Below are 22,149 nucleotides of genomic sequence, written 5' to 3' on the forward strand. Positions count from 1 at the left end.
CCAGGGACCACAGATATTGTTATATTAAAATGATCAGACAATATAAAATATCTGACATTTTTAAAGGAATAAAAGAACCACAAAATGAACAGCAAAAAGATCCTATCACAAATGGTCAGACAAGCTTGAAAACTAAAGAGAACTTTTAAAAATGAAAAATTGTTGAAATCAGAAACTCAAGGGATGGACGTTGTCTCAAGGGACTGAGATGCTTTAGGGCTCTGTTACCCCACAGAATCTTTGAACAACTAGCAAAAACTGGAAGAGCCTTCTTTCTCAGAGCACCAGAAAACAGGTAAAGGGTTGCAATAACTGAGCAAGCACCAAATCAAGAAAAAAATTTAAAAATGGTAGCAAAACCTCATAACACCCTTGCTGGCCCTTCCCCCACCCTCTCCCAGACTTGGTGTAAAGCTAGGCTGTGCTCTCAGTATGGGTCCCTGGTCCCAGTTCTCAAGGGAGCAGAGGAACCCCTGTGCAGACACTGGGGTGCATGTATGTCTGTGCCAGTCTATTTAGTGGTAGCCTAAGGGACTGAACCAGGACACTTTGTTTCTGGCTCACCATCCTAGAACTTGCTTTGCACTTAGAAGCGCCTTCCAGAGAGCTAAATCATTGTAAGAAACAATCAATTCACAGCACTCTAGGGCAAAGAATAGAGTGTCCTGATTAGGGAGGAAGGACAATCTCTTAGTAAGAAGAAGGAGCATTCAGATCCCTGTACATGGGGAAATTCCTAAGGCCACAAGCAAATGCCCAGGACAAGACACATGCTCTGAAGAGAACAGAGGACTGGCACTTTCACCTTGGACTGTTCTTCAGGTTCATAGGTAGGAGGGCTAAGGTCTGGTAGAGATAACAGCCAACACAGAGCTAATCCTGAAAGACTGTGAAACGTGATTTTTTGGTATCTGTTTGTTTTGGTTACCCCTTGGAATTCAAGAAAATCTCTTCTTATCACTAGCTGGTTACAAACTTAAGGAACAGACACCTCAGATTCTACATTCCACAGTTAATATATTAACATATTAAAATGTACAACATGCAACAAAAGATTACAAGGCCTACAAAGAAACAGGAAACAATGGCCCATCCAAAGAAACAAGATAAAACATTGGAAATCATCAACATAAAATACAAGACCTTGGACATACCAGACAACAATTTTTAAATACGGTCTTAAATATGCCCAGAGAGCTAAAGGAAGACACATACAAAGAACTAAAGGATATCAGGAACAATATATATATATTTTTTTATCTTCATTTTATTGAGATATATTCACATACCATGCAGTCATACAAAACAAATCGTACTTTCGATTGTTTACAGTACCATTACATAGTTGTACATTCATCACCTAAATCAATTCCCTGACACCTTCATTAGCACACACACAAAAATAACAAGAATAATAATTAAAATGAAAACAAAGTAAAAAAGAACACTGGGTACCTTTGTCTGTTTGTTTGTTTCCTTCCCCTATTTTTCTACTCATCCATCCATAAACTAGACAAAGTGGAGTGTGGTCCTTATGGCTTTCCCAATCCCATTGTCACCCCTCATAAGCTACATTTTTATACAACTGTCTTCGAGATTCATGGGTTCTGGGTTGTAGTTTGATAGTTTCAGGTATCCACCACCAGCTACCCCAATTCTTTAGAACCTAAAAAGGGTTGTCTAAAGTGTGTGTAAGAGTGCCCACCAGAGTGACCTCTCGGCTCCTTTTGGAATCTCTCTGCTACTGAAGCTTATTTCATTTCCTTTCACATCCCCCTTTTGGTCAAGAAGATGTTCTCTGTCCCACAATGCCAGGTCTACATTCCTCCCCGGGAGTCATATTCCACGTTGCCAGGGAGATTCACTCCCCTGGGTGTCTGATCCCACGTAGGGGGGAGGGCAGTGATTTCACCTTTCAAGTTGGCTTAGCTAGAGAGAGAGGGCCACATCTGAGCAACAAAGAGGCATTCGAGAAGGAACAATATATTTTTATATGAGAATTTAAGTAAAGAGATTGATATTATAAAAAGGAACCAATCTTCAATACTAGAGTTGAAGACCATAAAAACTGAAATAAAAAATTTCCCTGAAGGGCTTCAACAACAGATTAGTGCTGACAAAAAAAGAGAATCTGTGAACTCAAAGATAAGACAAATTGAAATTATACAGTCTGAAGAGTGGAGAGAAAAAAGAATGAAGAAAAGTGAACACAGCCTAAGAGACCCGTGATATACCATCAGACATACAAACTTACACATTATAGGAGTCCCAGAAGGAGAAGAGAGAAAAGGGCAGAAGGAGCATTCAAAGAAATAATGGCTGAAAAATTCCCACATCTTAATGAAAGACATGAATATACACATCCAAGAGGCAAATGAACAGAATAAACTCGAAAAGATCTAGATGCAGATACATTATAACTGAACTGTCAAATGCCCAAGAGAGAAAATCCTGAAAACTGCAAGAGAAGAGGAATGCATTATGTAAAGGGAGCCTCAGTAAGATTAAGTTCCAGTTTCTCTTCAGAAGCCATGGAGGCAAGAAGGCAGTGAGATGACATTTAAAGTACTTAAAATAAATAATTGCCAGCCAAAAAATTTTTATCTGGCAAAACTGTCTTTTAAAAATGAGGAAGAGATTAAGACATTCCCATATAACTCACCACTAGACTGTCCTATAAACATAGTTAAAAGGAGTTCTTCAGATTAAAATAAAAGGACACTAGGCAGTAGATTGAAGTGACATAAAGAAATAAAGATCTTGAATAAAGGTACCAACTTGGGTAATTATATAAACACCACTCATATTTTATTTTTGGTTTGTAACTCCACTTTTTCCTCCTTACAGAATCTAAATGCAAATGCATAAAATGTTAAATTTTGGTTTTGAACACAACGTATAAAAATGTAACTTGCGACAAGAACAACATAAAGATGGGGAGATGGAGGGATATAGGAACGTACTTTGTGTATGCTATTGAAGTCAAGTTGGTATCAAGTCAAACAAGATTGTTATATATTTAGGATGCTAAATTTAAGCTTCATAGTAACCACAAAGAAAATGTCAGAAGAGTACACACAGAAGAAATGAGAAGGGACTCAAAATGATTCACTACAGAAAATAAACTAAATACAAAAAGTAGGCAGTAATGGAAGAATTGAGGAACAAAAATGGTAAAAAAAAAAAACTTTAAAAAAACCAAATCACAAAATGGCAAAAGAAAGTCCTGCATTATCAGTAGTTACCTTAACTGTAAATAGTTTAAACTTTCCAGTCAAAAAGCAGAGATTGGCAGAATGGATTTAAAAAAAAAAAATGACCCAACTACCAGCTATATGCTGTGTACAAGAGACACCTTAAATTCAAACACACCAGTAGGTTGAAAGTCAAAAGGGTGGAAAAAATATTCCATGCAAACAGTAGCCAGAAGAGAGCTATAGTGGGTGAACTAAAATTAGATAGAACAGACTATAAGTCAAAAACTGTTACAAGGAGCAAAGAAGGACACAATAAATTGATAAAAGGGTTAATTCATCAAGAAGATATAACAATTGTAAATATATCACCTAACTGCAGAGCCCCAAAATACATGAAGCAAATATTGACAGATTTGAAGGGAGAAATAGATGTTTCTACACTAATAGTGGGAGACATGGATTGCACTTGGGAAGATGGCAACTAGGTGAGACAGAGAAAAAAACATGTCCATGGAAAACACTAGATAAAAAACCAGAACACCACTTCCAGAGTAGCACCAGCCGGACAAGTTCTGCTAAAGCCACAGGGAACGTGCATTTGGTGAAACCAGGAGTTTGCATTCTGAAACGAGTGAGTGAGTCAGCTGAGTCCCTCGGCCACGCTGCGGTGTGGGGAAATGGTGGGTTGGCGTTTTTTTTTTTAAAAAAAAAAAAGAAGCAGCAGCCCGGGAACAGCTGCAGATAAGACGGGAGCGGTCTGGACTAATGCCTTGGTGTCTGGGGTGGAGGATAACCCTTCCCACACCCACTGCTGATTGTCTCGGGTCCAAGGGAGCAAAGGGGAAACGCACGACTTGCAGCCGTCTCCCCAGCGGGCGGGGCTACTCCTGCCCGGGGCCGAACACACAGCACACAGCCGGGCCAAGAAACCCAGCCTGACAGGGAGTCTTTCCTGCAGCACCGCTCACACGACACAATATTGGCCATGGACAGTGGCCTTGAATACACCCACGGCTGATCGTCCCAGAGCTGGGAGAGCGGAGCTGTGCGGAAAGGGGGAAGTTAATGCATCCCATTCAACCATCTTTGAAGCGAGCTGGGAACGCCCCTACAGAGCCCGGCGGCCCAGGGCTTCCCTGGAGGCCAGCACTCACTTGTGACATGGCACGGCCCTCCCCACCTCAGCAGAGGTCCTGGGAAAGCACAGCAGGGAGGGGGGAACTGCTCAGAAATCCCAGAGAACCTATGCCAATACCAAGGACTTTTGTGTCAGCGGCAGAGAATAACCTTAAATCTCCGGGAACACCTTGGAGGTTTGATTATTAAACTTGCCCTTCTTCCCTAACCGCTCAGGCACATGCCCCTCATTGAGGGCAGACAGCACTGACAACACACCCAAATTAAGTGCACCAATTGGACCCCAAAAGAATCAGATCCCCACACACCACAAAGCTGGGGAGAACTGACTTGAGGGGAATAAGTGACTCACGGACGCCATCTGCTGGTTAGTTAGAGAAAATGTAGGTCACCAAGCTGCAATTCTAACAAATTAAAGATCAAGTAAAGCAAATGCCAAGAGGCCAAAAACAACAGAAAATCTTAAAGCATATGAGAAAACCAGACGACATGGAGAACCCGAACCCAAACACTCAAATCAAAAGATCCGAAGACACACAGTTCCTGGCAGAATTAATCAAAGAACTACAGACAGGCAATGAGAGCATGGCACGGGATATAAAAGACTTGAAAAAGAGCATGGCACAGAATATAAAAGACATAAAGAAGACCCTAGAAGAGCATAAAGAAGATATTGCGAGAGTAAATAAAAAAATAGAAGAGCTTATGGAAATTAAAGAAACTGTAGGCCAAATTAAAAAGACTCTGGATACTCATAATACAAGATTAGAGGAAGTTGAACAACAACCCAGCCTCCTCAAGGAGCACAGAACAGAAAATGAAAGAACAAAAGAAAGAATGGGGAAAAAAATTGAAAAAATCGAAATGGATCTCAGGGATATGATAGATAAAATAAAACATCCAAATTTAAGACTCATTGGTGTCCCAGAAGGGGAAGAGAAGGGTAAAGGTCTAGAAAGAGTATTCAAAGAAATTGTTGGGGAAAACTTCCCAAACCTTCTAGACAATATAAATACACAAAGCATAAATGCCCAGCGAACTCCAAGTAGAATAAATTCAAACAAACCCACTCCAAGACATATGCTGATCAGACTGTCAAATACTGAAGAGAAGGAGCAAGTTCTGAAAGCAGCAAGAGAAAAGCAATTCACCACATACAAAGGAAACAACATAAGACTAAGTAATGACTACTCAGTGGCCACCATGGAGGTGAGAAGGCAGTGGCATGACATATTTAAAATTCTGAGAGAGAAAAATTTCCAACCAAGAATACTTTATCCAGCAAAACTCTCCTACACATTTGAGGGAGAGCTTAAATTTTTCACAAACAAATGCTGAGAGAGTTTGCTAATAAAAGACCTGCCCTACTTGAGATACTAAAGGGAGCCCTACCAACAGAGAAACAAAGAAATGAGAGAGAGATATAGAGACTTTTAACAGACATGTATAGAATATTACATCCCAGGTCACTGGGACACACGTTCTTCACTAGTGATCACGGATCTTTCTCCAGAATGGACTGTATGCAGGGACATAAAAACAAGCCTCAATAAAATAAAAAATAGGAACATGCCTCAATAAAATAAAAAATAAAAAAATGAATTTGTTCAAAGCACATTCTCTGACCACAATGGAATACAAATAGAAGTCAATAACCATCAGAGACTTGGAGAATTCACAAACACCTGAAGGATAAAAATGCGGGGGAGATGAAAACATTCCCGGATAATCAAAAGCTGAGGGACTTCGTCACCAGTAGATCAGTCCTAAGCAGGCTGAAAGGAAGAGACACTTAACAATTGACTGAAACCACATGAAGAAATAAAGATTTCCAGTAAAGATCACATGGTAAATATAAAGACCAATACTACTGTATTGTTGATTTATAACTCCACTATTTACTGCCACAGGATCTAAAATACATAAACTATAATGATAAATCAGTGGTTTTGGACTCAATGTAAAATATGTAATTTTTGACAAGAATTACATAAAGGTGGGGGAATGGAGGAGTATAGGAACACAGTTTACATGTCCTATTGAAGTTAAGTTGGTATCAAAGAAAAACCAGATTGTTATAGATTTAAGATGTTAAATTTAAGCCCCATGGTAAACACAAAGTATCAGAGAATATGACCAAAGAGATGAAAAGTAGAGTAGGGGTTCCAAGAAGTGGGGGAAGGGACAATGGGGAGTTAAGAAATGAGAGTAGGGTTTTTGTTTGGGGTGAAGGGAAACTTCTAGAAATGGATGGTCGGAAGGTGATAGCATCGCAACATTCTAAATGTGATTAATCCCACTAATTGAATGCTAGGGAGGGGTGGAATTGGAAGATTTAGGCTATATATATCTTTCCACAATTGGAAAAAAAAAAAAAAAAAAAGACAGTCTAAATAGATGACAACTGAATGCCAAGGATGAACCTGGATGGGATCTGAGGATGGAGGACAGGAGGCTCAAAGGGACACAGATGGGACACAAGAAAAAAAAAGAAAAAAAGGAAATACAGAATGTAAGCTTTATATCAATGTTGAATTTCTTGAACTTCTTAGCTGCGTTTAATGAGATTGCATAGAATAATGCTCTTGTCCATGGGAAAGGTATATGTGAATTATATTGTTTGTTCAAAGATACATGCAGCTTGCTCTCATATGTTCAGAGGACAGAGCAATAGATGATGGGTGTTAGGGAGGGAGGGAGGGAGGGAGCGAGGGAGGGAAAGAAAGAGACGGTGTGACAGAATCTTAAAGGTGATGGATCGGGGTATGGGGGGAGGGGGGTCGGGGTAGGATGGAGTTCTATGTATGGGGTTTGTACTGTTTTTACAACTGTTCCTGTAAGATTGAACTTATTTCAAAATAAAATTTATTATTAAAAATAAAATAGTGGGAGACATGAACACACCACTTTCCATAATGCATAGAACATCTAGATGGAAGATCAATAAGGAAATAGGTGATTTGAACAATACTATATGCCAGCTAGATCTAACAGACATAATTTAGAACACTTCACTCAGGAACAGCAAAATACACAGTCTCCCAAAATACACATACTCTGGGATAGACCATATGTTAGGTTACAAAACAAGTCTCAATAAATTTTAAAAGATTGAAATCATACAATGTATCTTCTCTGACCAGTAGAGAATGAAATTAGAAATCAGTAACAGGGAGAACTGGAAAACTCACAAATATGTGGAAATTAAACAACACTCTAAAATAATGGGCCAAAGAAGAAATCATGGGGGAATTTAGGTAATATCTAGAGACAAATGAAAATGAAAACACAGCATACCAAAACTTAAGACATAGCAAAGTTTGTGTTGAGAATACAATTTATGGTTCTAAATGCTTACATTTGAAAAAAAAAAATCTCAAATGAGTAACCTAACTTCATACTTGGAAGAACTACAAAAGAAGCAGAGATAAATGAAAATAGAGAGCAGAGATAAATGAAATAGAGAACAAAAACAATAATAAGAATCAACAAAACCAAAGGTTGATTCTTTGGAAAGAACAATAAAATTGACAAACCATTAGCTAAACTGACAAAAAAAGAGGATACAAATAACTAAAATCAGAATTGAAAGAGGAAACATTAATACGAACTCCACAGAAGTAAAATAGATTAAAAGTGGATTCTATGAACAATTTTATACCAACAAATAAGATAACCTAGATGAAATGGACAAATTCATAAAAACACACAAATAACTTGAGGAGACTAACAAGTGAAGAAATTGCATCCATAATCAAAAACCTTCCATGTAGGAGAGGTCCACAGCCTTGTGAATTTTACCAAACATTCAAAGAAGATTTAACACTAATCCAACTCAAACTCTCCCCCAAACTTGAAGAGATGGGAATCCTTCCTAACCATTCTATTAGACTAGCCTCACCCTAATACCAAAGCCAGATAAAGATATCATAAGAGAAGAAAATTACAGACTAATAACCCTTATGAATATCCATGCAAAATCCTTAACGACATACTAACAAATCGAATTCAACAGAAAATTAAAAAAGGATTATTCACGACAGTCAAGAGGGATTTATCCTAAGAATGTAAGGGTGGATCAACATAAGAAAATCACATTAATAGAATGAAGATGAAAAACACATCATCTCAATTGATGCAGAACAAGCATTTAACAAAATCCAATACCCTTTCTTGATTAAAACATACAGAAAGCTAGAATAAAAGGGAACTTTCTCAACATGATAAAGGGCATATATGAAAAACCCACAGCTGTCATACACAATGCTGAAAGATGAGGAACAAAACAAGGATGCCCACTTTGACCACTGCTATTCAGCATTGTCCTAGAAGTTCTCACTAGAGCACTTAGGCTAGAAAAAAAAATAAAATAAAAGGCATACAAGTTGGAATGAGAGAAGTTAAACTTTCCCTATTTTCAGACATGATCCTATGAAAAATTGACAACAAAGGTTTTAGATCTAATGACTTCAGCAAAGTGGCAAGGTACAAGATCAGCATGCAAAAACCAGTGGTGTCTATACACTAGTAATGAACAATCTGAAAAGTAAATCAAGAAAAAAATCCACTTACAATAGCAATTAAAAGAATAAAATATCTTGAAAAATTAAACCAAAGATGTAAAGGACTTGTACATGGTAAACTACAGAATATTGCTGACAGAAATTTAAGAAAACCTCAGTAGATGGAATGACATTCTGTATTCACAGATTGGAAGACTAAATACTGTTGACAGAAATTCAGCCCAAAATGACTTACAGATTCAACGCAATCCCAATCTTAAATCCAACAGTTTTCTTAGCAGATGTGGAAAAGCCAATCATCAAATTCGTATGGAATGGTAAGGAGCCCAGAATAGCTAAAACTATCTAGAAAAAGAACAATGTTGGAGGACTCACAGTTCACAATTTTAAAACTTATCATAAAGCTACAGAAATCAAAAGAGCATGGTCCTGGGACAGGGATGGACAAATAGACCAATGGGATAGAATTCAGAATTCAAAAATAAACCCTTACATCTATGGCCAGTTCATTTTTTACAAGGGTACCAAGTCCCCTCAATGGGTTAAGAATAATCTCTTTAGCAAATGGTACTGGGAAAAGTGAATATACATATGCAGAAGTATGCAAGTGGGCCCTTGACTCACACCAATACAAAAATTAACTCAAGATGGACCAAAGCCCTAAATATAAGAACTAAAACTATAAAAGTCCTGGAAGAAAACATAGTGGAATATCTTCAGGACCTTGTGTTAGGCGATGGGTTCTTACACTTCACACCAAAAGCTCTAGCAACAAAAGGAAAAATTGATAAATTAGACTTCATCAAAATTTAAAACTTTAATGCATCAAAGAACATTATCAAGAAAGTAAAAAAAAAACTTTCTATAGAATTGGAAAAAACATTTGGAAGCCATGTATCTGATAAGATTTCTTTTTTTTTTTTCCTTTTCTTTTTTCCTTTTTCTTTATTAGAGAAATTGTGGGTTTACAGAACAATCATGCATAAAATACAGGATTCCTATATACCACCCCAACACCAATAGCTCGCATTGGTGTGGAACATTTTTTTATCATTTATAGCACATTTTTATAATTGTACTATTTATTGAAGTACATGATTTAACTTAGAGTTCACTGTGTAGTGGAGTTCCATGGATTTTTTTTTTATTATTTTTATTGTTATATATAATCTAACATTTCCCCCTTTAATCACATTCGGGTATATATTTCAGTGCTGTTAATTGTGTTCTCAATGTTATGCTACCATCACCACCATCCATTACCAAAACATTTCCATTATTCTGAATAGGAACCCTGTACATTTTAAACATTAACTTCCTATTCCCTATCCTCCCTTCATCCCTTGGGAACCTATATTCTAGATTCTGACTCTATGAGTATAGAGGGGCCACGTGGAGAGAGCAATTTACAGTTCTGTAGTGTAATTTACTAGCCTCTTTCTTAAGCTCTCCCCTGGATGCTGTACAGTGTTCTTCTGGACCTGGAGTTTCAAAATAGTTGTTTCAGACAGTTCCTGCCTATTTAATAGTTGTTTTGATGGAAGGACTGAGTCCTGGAGCTCCCTACTCAACCATCTTCCCCAGAAGTTCCTTAGCCAGCCTATAAGGGTTTAATATCCAGAATATATAAAGAATCCCTACAGCTCAACAACAAAAAACAACCCAACTTTTAAAATGGGCAAATTGCCTTGCTGTCCCTGCAGCTTAAGGGTGTCCAACAAGACTCTGAGTTTGTTCAAAATGCTTTGCTGATTTTCAAAAGATTCACCCAGGTGATGATTCCACTTCACGTTACAAGTGACAACCAGTTAGATTTGTTTTCTTATGAGACTAACAGTGACAACATCTTGATAACCACACCAACTCTTATTCCCAGCCAGTAGTTACTTCCAACAAATCTAAATGGAACTTCACCAGGTAAAGAGGAATGTGGGCCCACGCATGGACACAGCTCATGTCTCAATCACACCAACCAAAAGATCCTGTGGTTCATCTTCACAGCCTCACAGAATGAGGCTTCACCAGTGAAACCACTATGACTACTGGAGACTACCAAATTGTCTGAGGAAACCAGTTGATTTAAACAGAAGAGTCAAGGATGGTACTTTTAGTCACAAACCAAACTAGAGCTGATGCAGCAGGTACTGGGATCGTCTTGCTGCAGTTACAAGTTCTATATGTTACATTGCGTCCCTGAGCTGCATGACTGTATGTTTGACCACATGGGCCTCAGCAGAGAGGAAACCACCATGAAAACGGTGAAACTGGACCAGAAAGTGGGATATTCCTGACAGCACAAGGAAGGGATGTTAACACTGTACAGCATCCGGGGGAGAGCTTAAGAAAGCGGCTAGTAAATTACACTACAGAACTGTAAATTGCTCTCTCCACATGGCACCTCCTGGTGCCCATCCTCCAAACTCACATTGGGCCGCTGTGGGGTTCAGTCCCTAGCTAGCTACTTGTGACAGAAAGGGACATAAAAATCCTCTTCCTCAAGAACAACAACATTGACGGCTACATCTTAGGTTACTAATATTAGCCTTATTTAGGAGGAAGTCAGCCAGATACCTTGTACTGGGCAGGCATCAAACTATAGTCAATCCATGTCCTTTTTTAAGCCAGCCATCCTGATACTGTAGTTTAGGGATCAATGGTGGTTGAAATTGGTTTCTGGCTGATTACTAATGTGCCTAATAGACACTGTATAAAATTAAAGCATGAAGAATATTTTCCTTGAGCATGGCTAATGGATTTAAAAAAAATACACCTATCACTGTTGTAGTCAAACGTATAAAAAACCTTAAGTGGAAAGTGTTCCAGATGGAAACTTATCTAATGGAGGACTGTAAGCTGGTCTTAAAGTTACATGACACATGGTTTTGCCAAAAAACCTGCTTAATGTTCAGCCTTTCACTTCTTCACTTATCCTTAGTCCTAGTAACCAGAATACCTGATGGCCATGTGTGCCTTGGCCACAGAGACTGCTGAGATTGACTATGTGACTGTGCTGGAGTGGTGGCCTCAACTATCCCACAGAGCTAGAAATGGGAGGTGGAAAGGAAGATTCTTAAGAAAATTCTGACTTGCTCTGAAAAAACTCTCATCATGCAAGAAGAGAAACAGTAACCTCATTTTGAAAACTGACTCCTCTCAAGACTAGTCCATGAACAAGACCCAACTTTTCTATACAACATCTGTGGTCATGAGAAGGGACCAGGAGTGCACCCTGACCCCACTAGCTCTGGTTTGCCACTTTCCACATCCAGGGATTGGGCAACTGATCATATAAGGCTAATCGAAGCACACAGCTGCAGCTGGAGTCTGTCTGCACACTGGCCTCTGCAGCTACATTTCTATAATGAGATTTTTCATAGCCTACAGTAATAGTTAAGAAGTGCTGGAGAGTAACTAGGGAAGCTGCTGCCACCCATTCTGCCCTTTCCAGATGAAGCTTGCTATGCCCCTCCCTGGGGTCAAAAGGATGGTGGTGGCATCTCTGCCTTGCATGTCTGTGCAGCCCCATCCAGGGACAGCCCATCCACATCTGTCACAGAGTATGTTAAGTGAGGGAAGGCAGCATATTTCACAGGGACACCAAGTTTGGATCTGTTTAGAATAGAGGTTCATGGCCAGGGCCCAACTCCCAGAGTGATATTTACTGAGCCAGTGGGGGCATATTTCTCAGCCTGTGCCTCTTTATGTGGGCAGAGAAGAGTCAGGAGCTGCAGTAGCACAGGCCAGGTGAAGAAGGGCAGAGATGGGTCTGTTTCCCTTGTTAGGAAATTGTTAACAGTGAGGTGGGGAGGTGGCAGTAAACAGGATTAAGATTCCCTTCACCTTGAAAGCCTGGGCAGGGTGAGAGGTCCCACTGCCCTAGCCCCCAACTGATCTAGATAGTTCAGGGTAGGAGGCTCCTGCAAAGGCAGTTTGGCTCTGCCCACATCTAGGTTACTAGAATAACTTAACCCAGCAACTTTCCGTTTTAAAAAACAAGAAAAATTTCAACTCTGTCTGTAAATTAACAGGTGAACACCGGCAACTGCAAATATTTTTTAATCTGAAATACCAAAATAGGAAATCATGCTCCTCCCAACCTCCTTCTCCCACCCAATCCCCTACCCCACCAGAGTGGAATCTACTGCAAAACTTCCAGCCTTGATTCTTGCTTCAGGACCCAGACTGGTGTCTTGCTATAAGGCAGCCCAAGATAGAAGGGCCAAGTCTGCCCCACATTTACTACTGCTGTCAAGCCACAGCCCCTGCCTAGGCCCCCACCAAGCTCTGTTCCTGAAGAGGCCATCTCCAGCCCTTCCTGGCCCTCCTCAGGCCTCCCTGGCAGCTGCTGTGAGGGTGACAGTAGGAAGAAGATTCTGGGGAACTAGGTAGCACATAGCGATCAAGTCCATATTCACCTCCTGATGGTAGACTAGGGAGGGAGGAGGAAGGGCTTGTTCCCCTACAGTATCCCTTCTGTGAAGTTTGTTAAACTTAAGGAAAGCTTAAATTTCTTGCGTCTTTAAAAGATAAAATCTGTTTAATCCTTTTGTTTTCTAGATTTACTTACACATGCAGCCTAGAGCTCAATTTTAGTTTTAACATTGTGAAAACAGAAAAAGCGTCTTATAACTGTATACTTTTTTTCCCCTCAGGAAAAAACAATAAACCAATTGCATGGAAAAAAAAACAGGCAAAGGACTTGAATAGATATTTCTTCAGAGAAGATATACAAATGACCAATGAGCACATGAAAAGATGTTCAACATCATTAGCCATTAGGGAAATGCAAATCAAAACTACAATGAGATACCACTTCATACCCACTAGAATGGCTATTATTTTAAAAACAGAAAATTATGAGTGTTGATGAGTATGTGAAGAAATAGGAACCCTCTGGCATTGTTGGTGGGGATGTAAATGGTGCATTTGCTGTGGAAAAGAGTTGGGCAGTTCCTCAGAAAGTTAAGTATGGCATTGCAATATGACCCAGCAATCCCACTTCTAGGTATATAACCAAAAGAACTGAAAGCAGGGACTTGGATGTTCATAACAGCATTATTGACGATAGCTGAAAAGTGGAAGCAACCCCAGTGTCTCTCAATGGATAAGTGGGTAAACAAAATGTACTATATACATGCAATAAAATATTAGCCTTTAAAAGGAAAGAGGTTCTGATACATGTGACAACATGGTTGAACCATGAAGATATCATGCTGAGTGAAATAAGTTAGACACAAAGGGACAGATATTGTATGAATCCATTTATATGAAACAGCTAGAATATGTGAATTCATAGGGACAGAAAGTAGACTATAGATTACCAGGGGCAGGGGAAGGAGGCTTGGGAAGTTAATCTATAATGGGTGTAGGGTTTCTGTTTGGGGTGATGGGAAAGTTCTGGTAAGTAATGTATTGTGGTGACAGTGACACAACATTATGAATGTGATTAATCCCACTGAATTGTATGCTTGGGAGTGGTTGTTTTTGGACCCAGACTAAGTTCCTGCAGAGCACAGGAGGAGGCAGCTGCTAGACTGAAAAACATGCCAGGCACAGAAGCAGACATGAATTTTATTTGGGGACTTACAAACAGGAGAAGATTTTTTCTGGTGGCATCCGTTCAGGACATCAGCACTCTGCAAAGAGAACAGAAATGGAAAAGGCAATACATGATTTCAGAACAAAGACATTCCATGTAGTATGAGGACATCAGGTCTCTAGTATAATCATCAAAGGGGCCTCAGACCTGATATTTACTAATGTTAGTGTTTAAGGCTAAGATACAATCATTGCCATTTTTTACATCCATAATTACACTCTTCCCCCTCCGGGGAGATTGTTTACTTTCTTGACCTTTGTCCTTGGATAAAGCAGGTTTGTTACAGGCCTTTACAAGGGGCCCAGGCATCAGGCCACCACAAGTTGAGACTGGAAAGTTTATTTTGTATGTGTTTCCACAATTTTTTTTTAAAAGGAGCAATTAAAGAGACAATGACCATTAAATGCAATTCTTGTTAAAGCATACTTTGAAAGTTTTATGACTTTTCTATATTTGTTATATTTCACAATAAAAAAGTTTAAGGAAAAAAAAAAAGAACATATCCAAACTGGGATATACAATTCAATCCCCAAAAGGTATTAAACTTTTTTTAATCATATATTTTATTGTAGAATATAACATATATACATAGAAGTGATAACTTTCCAAGTGTAATTTAACAAGTAGTTAGCAAATTTCAAAGAATATTGTAGGTTACAGTTCCACAGTTTCAGTTATTTCCATATTCTGAAATATAACATATATACAAAAGTAATTATCTTTCAAAGTACGTTTAACAAGTAGTTATCTAGGAAATTTCCAAAGTTGTTATGAGTTACAGTACCATAGTTTCAGTTATTTCCTTATTGTGAAATAGTACATATATACAAAACGGTGATAGCTTTCAAATTACAATTTAACAAATAGCTATAGAACAAATTTCAAAGGATGCTATATGTTACAGTTCCACCATTTCAGTTCTTCTAGCTATTCTAATACCCTACAATCTAAGAAAATTATATAAAGGTTCAGTATTCATAATCCTTTGTTAAATTCCATCTTGTCTGTTGCTACCCCTTCCTCTAGTTTAATTACTTTCCAGATATTCTAGAATGTCTAGGCAGTGACCACCCTAACTTGTTCATGTAAAAAAGGGGTATCAACTTTATGAGAAAAGGGGACACATCTAGTTGATGTACTTGAAGAGGCTACTGCCTCTGGGTTTTGGGACTTAACTGGCGTGAGAGTTCTCTGAAGAATATAAGTTTCTGAAGAGTAAACTTAGTGAGTGAGACCTTTATAGAGTCTCACATTGGCATCCGGGTATTCTTTAAGGTTTTGGGGACTACCATTGACTTGGGCTTATCATACTGTGATCATTAGGCATATCTAGGTGAAGCTTGCATAGGAGTAACCTCCAGGACAGTCTCTTGACTCTATTTGAATTTTCTTAGCCACTGAAACCGAATTTTGTTGCCTTTCTTTTCCCCTTTGGTCAAAAAGGCATTCTCAATCCCTCGATGCCAGGATCAGGCTCATTCCTGGAATCTGTGTCCCACATCGCCAGGAAGACTCATTCATCTAGGGGGTCCTGCCCCACATCGGGGGGGAGGTGATGAATTTACTTGCAGAGTTAGGCTTAGATAGAGAAAGTCCACATTTGAGTAACAAATAAGGTTCTCTGGAGATGACTCCTAGGCATAATTATAGGTGGGCTTAGCCTCCCCTTTACAACCATAAATTTCACCCAAGCAAGCCTCAAGATGCAGGGCTTGACTTATAAAGTAGAGGGTTCCTAAGTCCACAATAATTCATCAATATCTCACATTATCATCACTTAGTTGAACAATCCTCATCACTCTCCATTTTAAACAATTCTCATGACTCAAAACATCTCATAGTTCTTGTCAGCTTTTAATTATTTGTCCCTAGTATTTATATAATACTAGTGTGGTATTCCTTTTAATTATAGTCCCTAGTATGCAGTATATAGATTTTTCCCATATACCATTCTGTTGTCCACACTCTTTGCTAGTGTCATACCTTAGAAATATATCATTCAAACACCTATCTATGTTTGCAGTGCTGATCTCAAGGAAACATGCCTTTAAACAACTCCTTTCAATCCTATTCACCTTCAATACAGCTCTGATACTTAGAATCCCATTAACAAACAATTGTCACCTCTATCCATTCCCATACCTTTGAATTCACCATCATTAACATATCTGAACATATTAAATTATCATTCTTCCTCACTAGCTATTGTCTATTACTAGATCCCCAATATTCTATATTATAAGACATTGATTTTACATTGTTCAGAGAGTTCATAGAAGTGGTAACATACAATAGGTCTCCTTTTTTATCTGACTTATTCACTCAGCATTATATCTTCAAAGTTCATCCATTTGCCATATGTTCCTTCTTGCTGCTGCATAGTATTCCATCATACATGTATACCACATTTTGTTTATCCACTTGTCTGTTGAAGGACACTTGGATTTTTTCCATCTCTTGGCAATTGTGAACAATGCTGCTCTGCACATTGGTGTACAAATGTCTCTTGTTCGTGTCACTGCTTTCAGGGCTTCTGGGTATATACTGAGAAGTGGAATTGCCAGATCATAGGGTAACTCAATATCTAGTTTCTGAGGAATTGCCAAACTGTCTTCCACAGAAGCTGTACCATTATATAGTCCCACCAACAATGAATAAGAGTTCCAATTTCTCCACATCCTCTCCGGCATTTATTGTTTCCTGTTTGTTTAATCACACCCATTCTTATTGGTGTGAGATGGTATCGCCATTGTGGTTTTGATTTGCATTTCCCTAATAGCTAGTGAATATGAACATTTTTTCATGTGTTTTTTAGCCATTTGTATTTCCTCTTTAAAAAAATACCTTTTCATATCTTTTGCCCATTTTATAATTGGGCTGTTTGTACTACTGTTGTTGAGTTGTAGGGTTTCTTTATATATACAGGATATCAGTCTTTTATCAGATATATGGTTTCCAAATATTTTCTCCCATTGAGTTAGCTGCCTCTTCACCTTTTTTACAAAGTTTTTTGAGGCCCAGAAGCTTTCGGTTTTGAGGAGTTCCCATTTATCTATTTTTTCTTTTGATGCTTGTACTTTGGGTATAAGGTATAAGAAGCTACTTCCTAATACTAGGTCTTGAAGATGTTCCCTACATTATTTTCTAGGAGTTTTATGGTACTGTCTCTTATATTGAGGTCTTTGATCCATTTTTATGTAGGGTGTGAGGTAAGGGTCCTCTTTCATTCTTTTAGTTATGGCTATCAGTTCTCCCAGCCCCATTTGTTGAAGAGAATGTTCTGTCCCAGTTCAATGAATTTGGGGGCCTTATCAAAAATCAGTTGACCATATATCTGGGTTTCTATTTCTGAACTCTCAATTCAATTCCATTGATCAATATGTCTATCTTTATATCAATACCATGCTGTTTTGACCACTGTAGCTTTATAGTAGGCTTCAAAGTCTGGAAGTGTAAGTCCTCCCACTTCTTTATTTTTTAGGATGTTTTTGGCAATTCAAGACCTCTTTCCCTTCCAAATAAATCTGATAGCTAGCTTTTTCAAGTCTGCAAAGTAGTTTGTTGGAATTTTGATTGGAATTGTGTTGAATCTTTGTATCGGTTTGGGTAGAATTGACATCTTAACAATGTTTAGTCTTCCTATCCATGAACATGGAATATATCTCCACTGTGCTGGTTTGTATATATTATGTCCCCCGGAAAAAGCCATATTCTTTAATGCATTCTTGTGGGGGCAGATGTATTAGTGTGGATTGGGTTGGAACCTATTGATTCAGTGTCCATGGAGATGTGACCCACCCAGCTGAAGGTAATAACTCTGATTGGATAATTTCCATGGAGGCGTGGTGCCACCCATTCAGCCTGGGCCTTGTATTAGTTTACTGGAGGACTATGTAAGCTCAGACAGAAGGAGCTCATAGCAAGCTGGAGCTGAGACAGGCATTTTGAAGATGGCTGTTGGAAGGTGATACAGACATTTTGGAGAATGCCATTTTGAGATGCAACCTGGAAGCAAGCAAACGCCAGCCACATGCCTTCCCAGCTAACAGAGGTTTTCTGGATGCCAATGGCCTTTCTCCAGAGAAGGTACCCTTTGTTGATGGACACTTTATGGCCTTAAGACTGTAATTGTATAACCAAATAAACCTCCTTTATAAAAGCCTGTCCATTTCTGGTGTTTTGCATTCTGGCAGCATTAGCAAACTAGAACGTCCACCTATTTAGGTCCTTTCTTACTTTGTTTAGTAAAATTTTGTGATTTTCTGTGTAGAGGTCCTTTATATCCTTGGTTAAGTTTATTCCTAAGTACTTGATTTTTTTAGTTGATATTGTGAGTGGATTTTTTTTTTTTTTTTTTGCTTCTTCAGTTAGGGCATTACTGGTTGTTCTAGTTTGCTAATGCTGCCAGAATGCAAAACACCAGAAATGGATTGGCTTTTATAAGGAGGGTTTATTTGGCTACACAGTTACAGTCTTAAGGCCATAAAGTGTCCAAGGTAACACATCAACAGTCGGGTACCTTCACTGAGGGATGGCCAGTGGCATCCAGAAAACCTCTGTTAGCTGGGAAAACATGTGGCTGGCGTCTGCTCCGAGTTCTGGTTTCAAAATGGCTTCCTCCCAGTATGTTTCTCTCCTGGCCATAGAGCCTCTTCAAAATGTCACTCTCAGTTGCTCTTGAGGTGTTTGTCCTCTCTAAGCTTCTCTGGAGCAAGAGTCTGCTTTCAACGGCCATCTTCAAACTGTCTTTCATCTGCAGCTCCTGTGCTTTCTTCAGAGTGCCCTCTTGGCTGTAGCAAGCTCAATCCTTCTGTCTGAGTTTATACAGTGCTCCAGTGAACTAATTCAGACCCACCCTGAATCGGTGGAGCCACACCTCCATGGAAATTATCCGATCAGAGTTATCACCCACAGTTGGGTGGGGTGCATTTCCATGGAAACAACCTAATCCAAACGTTCTAACTTAAATCCCCACCAATATGCCCCACAAGATTTCATCAAAGAATATGTCTTTTTCTGGGGGGCATAATACATTCAAAACCGGGACACTGTCCAATAAGAGTCATCACCCACAATTGGGTGGGGCGCATCTCCATGGAAACACTGAAAGAATTACAATCTAATTAACACTGAAATGTCTGCCCACACAAGATTACATCAAAGATAATGGCATTTTGGGGGACATAATACAATCAAACTGGCACACTAGTGTATAGGAACATTACTGATCTGTGTGCATTAATCTCATATTCCGCCACTCTGCTGAATTTGTTTATTAGCTCAAATAGCATTATGGTCAGATTCTCAGGATTTTCCAAATATAAGATCATATCATCTGCAAATAATGACAGTTTTACTTCTTCCTTTCCAATTTGGATACCTTTTATATCTTTGTCTTGGCGAATTGCTCTGGCCAGAACATCTAGCACAATGTTGAATAATAGAGGTGATAGTGGGCATCCTTGTCTTGTTCCCAGTCTTAAGGGGAAGGCTTTCAGCTTCTCACCATTGACTACTATGCTGGCTGTGGGTTTTTCATATATGCCCTTTATCATATTGAGGAAGATTCCCTCAATTCCTACCTTTTGAAGTGTCTTTATCAAAAAGAGATGTTGAATTTTGTCAAATGCTTTTTCATTTTCTATCGAGATGATCATTTGATTTTTCCCTTTCAATTTGTATTTAATGTGTTGAATTACATTAATTGATTTTCTTATGTTGAACCACCCTTGCATGCCAGGAATGAACCCAACCCCACTTGGTTGTAGTGTATAATTCTTTTAATGTGCCTTTGGATTCAATTTTTTTGTTGAAGATTTTTGCATCTATATTCATTAGGGAGATTGGCCTATAGTTTTCCTTTTTTGTAGTATCTTTATTTGGTTTTGGTATCAGTTTGATATTAGCTTCATAAAATGAGTTAGGTAGTGTTACTTTTTCTTCAATTTTTTGAAAGAGTTTGAGCAGGAATGGTGTCAATTCTTTTTGGAAAGTTTGGTAAAATTCCCCTGTGAAGCCATCTGGCCCTGGGCTTTTATTTGTAGATAGATTTTTGATGACTGATTGGATCTCTTTGCTTGTGATTGGTTTGTTGAGGTCTTCTATTTCTTCTTGGGTCAGTCTAGATTGAATAGCTTCAATCTTTTTAAATTTTTTAAGACTTGTTTTGTGCCCCAGCATATGATCTATCCTGGAGAATCTTCCATGGGCACCAGAGAAGACTGTATATCCTGGTACTTTGGGATGTAATGATCTATTTATGTCTGTTGAGTCTAATTCATTTATCATGTTGTTTAGGTTCTCAGTTTCCTTATTGGTCCTCTGTTTAGTTGTTCTATCTATAGAAGAGAGTGGTGTATTGAAGTCTCCCACTATTATTGTAGGTGTGTCTATTGCTTCCTTCATTTTAACCAGTGTTTGTCTCATGTATTTTGGAGCTCCTTGATTGGGTGCATAAACATATATGATTGTTATTTCTTCTTGGTGAATTATCCCTTTTACTAATATATAGTGTCCTCCTTTGTCTCTTAAGACATCTTTGAGTGGATAAACAAAATGTGGTATATATACACGATGGAATACTACGCGCCAGTAAGAAGGAACAAGGTCGTGAAACATATGACAACATGCGTGAACCTTGAAGACATAATACTGAGTGAAATAAGCCAGGCATAAAAAGAAATATTGTACATTACCACTGATGTGAACATGGTGAAAAATGTAAAATAAATGGTTTATATTGTAGAATGTAGGGGACCTAGCGATAGCTAGCAAATAGTGAAGGGGGAACGATAATCTAATAAGAACAGGTAAGTTATGGAGGGTAAACTTAATGTTCTGGGAATGCTCAGGAACGACTATGGTTTGTTAATTTCTGGGGGGTATGGTAAAGTTCGCAGAAATGTATTATTTTAGGTTATTTTTCTTATTCCTTTGTTGGGTTATAGTCTTTTCTTGGGGTAGGGTAGGAACATGTTAGAAGCAATGTAGTTATTTTAGGTTATTTGTTTTTTCTTATTCCTTTGTTTTGGTTTTGTTTGAAATGTTTTTTAATTGTTTTTTAATTTTTTGATAAAGTTAAAAAAAAAAAGACATCTTTGCATTTAAAGTCTATTTTGTCCGATATAAGTATAGCTACTCCAGCTTTCTTTGGTTGCAGTTTGCATGGAATATTTTTTCCCATCCTTTCACTTGCAGTCTCTTTGTGTTGCAGGGTCTAAGGTGAGTCTCTTGCAAACAGCTTATCAATGGGTCATATTTTTTAATCCATTCTACCAGTCTGTATCTTTTAACTGGAGAGTTTAATCCATTCACATTGAACGTTATTACTGTGAAGGAAGTTCTTGAACCAGCCATCTTATCCTTTGGTTTTTAGTTGTTAGATCTATTTTTTTCCCTCTCTTTTTCCTTTAAGTTACCCTTACCAATGCTCTTCAATTCTGTGCTCTTCTCCAAACCTCTCTCTCCTTTCTTTTCTTTTTTTTTTTTTTTTTTTTTTTTTTTTTTTGCCGCTGGTAGAGCTCCCTTTAGTATCTTTTGCAGGGCAGGTCTCTTGTTAACAAATATTCTCAGCGTTTTTTTTTTAATTCATTTTTATTGAGATATAGTCACATACCATGCAGTCATACAAAACAAAGCATACATTCAGTTGTTTACAGAACCCTTATATAGTTGTGCATTCATCACCAAAATT

At 38.4% G+C, this 22,149-nt stretch overlaps 1 protein-coding gene and 1 pseudogene across 2 annotated transcripts in view; both read left to right on the plus strand.

Annotated features, from left to right (window-relative positions):
• Nucleotides 1-22,149, plus strand: part of GOLPH3L (golgi phosphoprotein 3 like) — a 75,962-nt gene that overhangs the window by 36,096 nt on the left and 17,717 nt on the right. The window lies entirely within an intron of this gene.
• On the plus strand, nucleotides 10,532-11,148 carry LOC119528145 (annotated as a pseudogene).

The sequence above is a fragment of the Choloepus didactylus genome, chromosome 2, assembly GCF_015220235.1.
Source record: "Choloepus didactylus isolate mChoDid1 chromosome 2, mChoDid1.pri, whole genome shotgun sequence".
NCBI lineage: Eukaryota > Metazoa > Chordata > Mammalia > Pilosa > Megalonychidae > Choloepus > Choloepus didactylus.